Here is a 4,420-nt window from a genome sequence, read left to right on the forward strand (position 1 = left end):
TCAGGAATACAATTTTGACATCCATTTGCAAAATTTCATAATCATAAAATGCAACAATTGCTAACATGATTCGGACAGACTTAAGCATCGCTACAGGTGAGAAAGTCTCATCGTAGTCAACTCCTTGAACTTGTCGAAAACCTTTCACAACAAGTCGAGCTTTGTAAATAGTAACATTACCGTCTGCGTTGGTCTTCTTCTTAAAGATCCATTTATTTTCTATGGCTTGCCGATCATTGGGCAAGTCCACCAAAGTACACACTTTGTTCTCATACATGGATCCCATCTCAGATTTCATGGCCTCAAGCCATTTCACGGAATCTGGGCTCATCATCGCTTCCTCATAGTTCGTAGGTTCATCATGGTCTAGTAACATGACTTCCAGAACAGAATTACCGTACCATTCTGGTGCGGATCTTACTCTAGAAGACCTACGAGGTTCGGTAGTAACTTGATCTGAAGCTTCATGATCGTCATCATTAGCTTCCTCACTAATCTGTGCAGGAATCACGGGAACTGATCTCTGTGATGAACTACTTTCCAATAAGGGAGAAGGTACAACTACCTCATCAAGTTCTACTTTCCTCCCACTCACTTCTTTCGAGAGAAACTCCTTCTCTGGAAAGGATCCATTCTTAGCAACGAAGATTTTGCCTTCGGATCTGTGATAAAAGGTGTACCCAACAGTTTCCTTTGGCTATCCTATGAAGACGCACTTCTCTGATTTGGGTTCGAGCTTATCAGGTTGAAGGTTTTTCACATAAGCATCACCACCCCAAACTTTAAGAAACGACAACTTTGGTTTCTTGCCAAACCACAGTTCATAAGGCGTCGTCTCAACGGAATTTGATGGTGCCCTATTTAAAATGAATGCAGCCGTCTCTAAAGCATAACCCCAAAATGATAGCGGTAAATCAGTAAGAGACATCATAGATCGCACCATATCCAATAAAGTACGGTTACGACATTCAGACACACCATTTCGCTGTGGTGTTCCAGGTGGCGTTAATTGTGAAACTATCCCATGCTGTTTCAAATGAAGACCAAACTCCTAACTCAAATATTCTCCTCCATGATCATATCATAGAAACTTTATTTTCTTGTGATGATGATTTTCCACTTCACTCTGAAATTCTTTGAACTTTTCAAATGTTTCAGACTTATGTTTCATTAAGTAGATATAACCATATCTGCTCAAATCATCTGTGAAGGTAAGAAAATAACGATACCCACCACAAGCCTCAACACTCATTGGACCGCATGCATCAGTATGTATTATTTACATTAAGTTAGTAGCTCGTTCCATTGTTCCGGAGAATGGAGTTTTAGTCATCTTGCCCATAAGGCACGGTTCGCAAGCACCAAGTGATTCATAATCAAGTGATTCTAAAATTCCATCAGTATGGAGTTTCTTCATGCGCTTTACACCGATATGACCCAAACGGCAGTGCCACAAATAAGTTGCACTATCATTATTGAACTTATATCTTTTGGCTTCAATACTATGAATATGTGTATCACTACTATCGAGATTCAATAAAAATAGACCACTCATCAAGGGTGCATGACCATAAAAGATATTACTCATATAAATAGAACAACCATTATTCTCTGATTTAAATGAATAACCATCGCGCATCAAACAAGATCCAGATATAATGTTCATGCTCAACGCTGTCACCAAATAACAATTATTCAGGTCTAAAACTAATCATGAAGGTAGATGTAGAGGTAGCGTGCCGACCGCGATCACATCGACTTTGGAACCATTTCACACGCGCACCGTCACCTCGTCCTTAGCAAATCTTCGCTTAATCTGTAGCCCATGTTTCGAGTTGCAAATATGAGCAACAGAACCAGTATCAAATACCCAGGCGCTACTACGAGCATTAGTTAAGTACACATCAATAACATGTATATCAAATATACCTTTCACTTTGCCATCCTTCTTAGCCGCCAAATACTTGGGGCAGTTCCATTTTCAGTGACCAGTCCCTTTGCAGTAGAAGCACTCAGTTTCAGGCTTAGGTCCAGACTTGGGTTTCTTCTCTTGAGCAGCAACCTTTTTGTCGTTCTTCTTGAAGTTCCCCTTCTTCCCTTTGCCCTTTTTCTTCAAACTAGTGGTCTTGTTGACCAGCAACACTTGATGCTCCTTTTTGATTTCTACCTCCGCAGCCTTTAGCATTGCGAAGAGATCGAGAATAGTCTTGTTCATCCTTTGCATATTATAGTTCATCATGAAGCTTTTGTAGGTTGGTGGCAGTGATTGAAGAACTCTGTCAATGACACTATCATTAGGAATATGAACTCCCAGTTGAGTCAAGTGGTTGTGGTACCCAGACATTCTGAGTATATGTTCACTGACAGAACTATTCTCCTCCATTTTACAGCTGTAGAACTTATTGGAGACTTCATATCTCTCAATCCGGGCATTTGCTTGAAATATTAACTTCAATGACGTTCAAAACATCGTTGAAGTCCCGGTTCTAAGAAGTAAAGCATGGCACACTGAACTATCGAGTAGTCATCGGCTTTACTTTGCCAGACGTTCTTATCATCATCAGTAGCATCTACAGCAGGCCTGGCACCCAACGGTGCTTCCAGGACGTAATTCTTCTGTGCAGCAATGAGGATAATCCTCAAGTTATAGAGCCAGTCCATGTAGTTGCTGCCATCATCTTTCAACTTAGCTTTCTCTAGGAACACATTAAAATTTAAAGGAACGGTAGCACGGGCCATTGATCTACAACAACATAGACATGCAAAATACTATCAGGTACTAAGTTCATGATAAATTAAAGTTCAATTAATCATATTACTTAAGAACTCCTACTTAGATAGACATCTCTCTAATCATCTAAGTGATCATGTGATCCAAATCAACTAAACCATGTCCGATCATCACGTGAGATGGAGTAGTTTTCAATGGTGAACATCACTATGTTGATCATATCTACTATATGATTCACGCTCGACCTTTCGGTCTCAATGTTCCGAGGCCATATATGCATAGGCTAGGCTCGTCAAGTTTAACCCGAGTATTCTGCGTGTGCAAAACTGGCTTGCACCCGTTGTATGTGAACATAGAGCTTTTCACACCCGATCATCACGTGGTGTCTCGGCACGACGAACTGTAGCAACGGTGCATACTCAGGGAGAACACTTATAGCTTGAAATTTAGTGAGAGATCATCTTATAATGCTACCTCCATACTAAACAAAATAAGATGCATAAAAGATAAACATCACATGCAATCAAAATATGTGACATGATATGGCCATCATCATCTTGTGCTCATGATCTCCATCACCGAAGCATCGTCATGATCTCCATCGTCACCGGCGCGACACCTTGATCTCCATCGTAGCATCGTTGTCGTCTCGCCAACTATTGTTACTACGACTATTGCTACCGCTTAGTGATAAGGTAAAACAATTACATGGTGATTGCATTGCATACAATAAAGCGACAACCATATGGCTCCTGCCAGTTGCTGATAACTTTGTTACAAAACATGATCATCTCATACAACAATTTATATCACATCATGCCTTGACCATATCACATCACAGCAAGCCCTGCAAAAATAAGTTAGACGTCCTCTACTTTGTTGTTGCAAGTTTTATGTAGCTGCTACGGGCTTCTAGCAAGAACCGTTCTTACCTACGCATCAAAACCACAATGATTTTTCGTCAAGTGTGCTGTTTTAACCTTCAACAAGGACCGGGCGTAGCCACACTCGATTCAACTAAAGTTGGAGAAACTGACACTCACCAGCCACCTATGTGCGAAGCACGTCGGTAGAACCAGTCTCGCGTAAGCCTATGCGTAATGTCGGTCTAAGCCGCTTCATCCAACAATACCGCCGAATCAAAGTATGACATGCTGGTAAGCAGTATGACTATTATCGCCCACAACTCTTTGTGTTCTACTCGATATAACATCTACGCATAGACCTGGCTCAGATGCCACTGTTGGGGAACGCAGTAACTTCAAAAAAATTCCTACGATCACACAAGATCTATCTCTAGGTGATGCATAGCAACGAGAGGGAAGAGTGTTGTCTACGTACCCTCGTAAACCGAAAGCGAAAGCGTTATGACAACGCGGTTGATGTAGTCGTACGTCTTCACGATCCGATCAATCCTAGCACCGAAGGTACGGCACCTCCGCGATCTACACACGTTCAGCTCGGTGACATCCCTCGAACTCTAGATCCAACTGAGGTCGAGGGAGAGTTTCGTCAGCACGATGGCGTGGTGACGGTGATGATGAAGTTACCGGCGCAGGGCTTCGCCTAAGCACTACGACGATATGATCGAGGTGGAAATCTGTGGAGGGGGGCACCGCACACGGCTAAACAATCAACTTGTGTGTTCTAGGGTGCACCCTGTCCCCGTATATAAAGGAGCAAGGGGGA

Source organism: Triticum aestivum, chromosome 3D (genome assembly GCF_018294505.1).
Source record: "Triticum aestivum cultivar Chinese Spring chromosome 3D, IWGSC CS RefSeq v2.1, whole genome shotgun sequence".
Classification (NCBI taxonomy): domain Eukaryota; kingdom Viridiplantae; phylum Streptophyta; class Magnoliopsida; order Poales; family Poaceae; genus Triticum; species Triticum aestivum.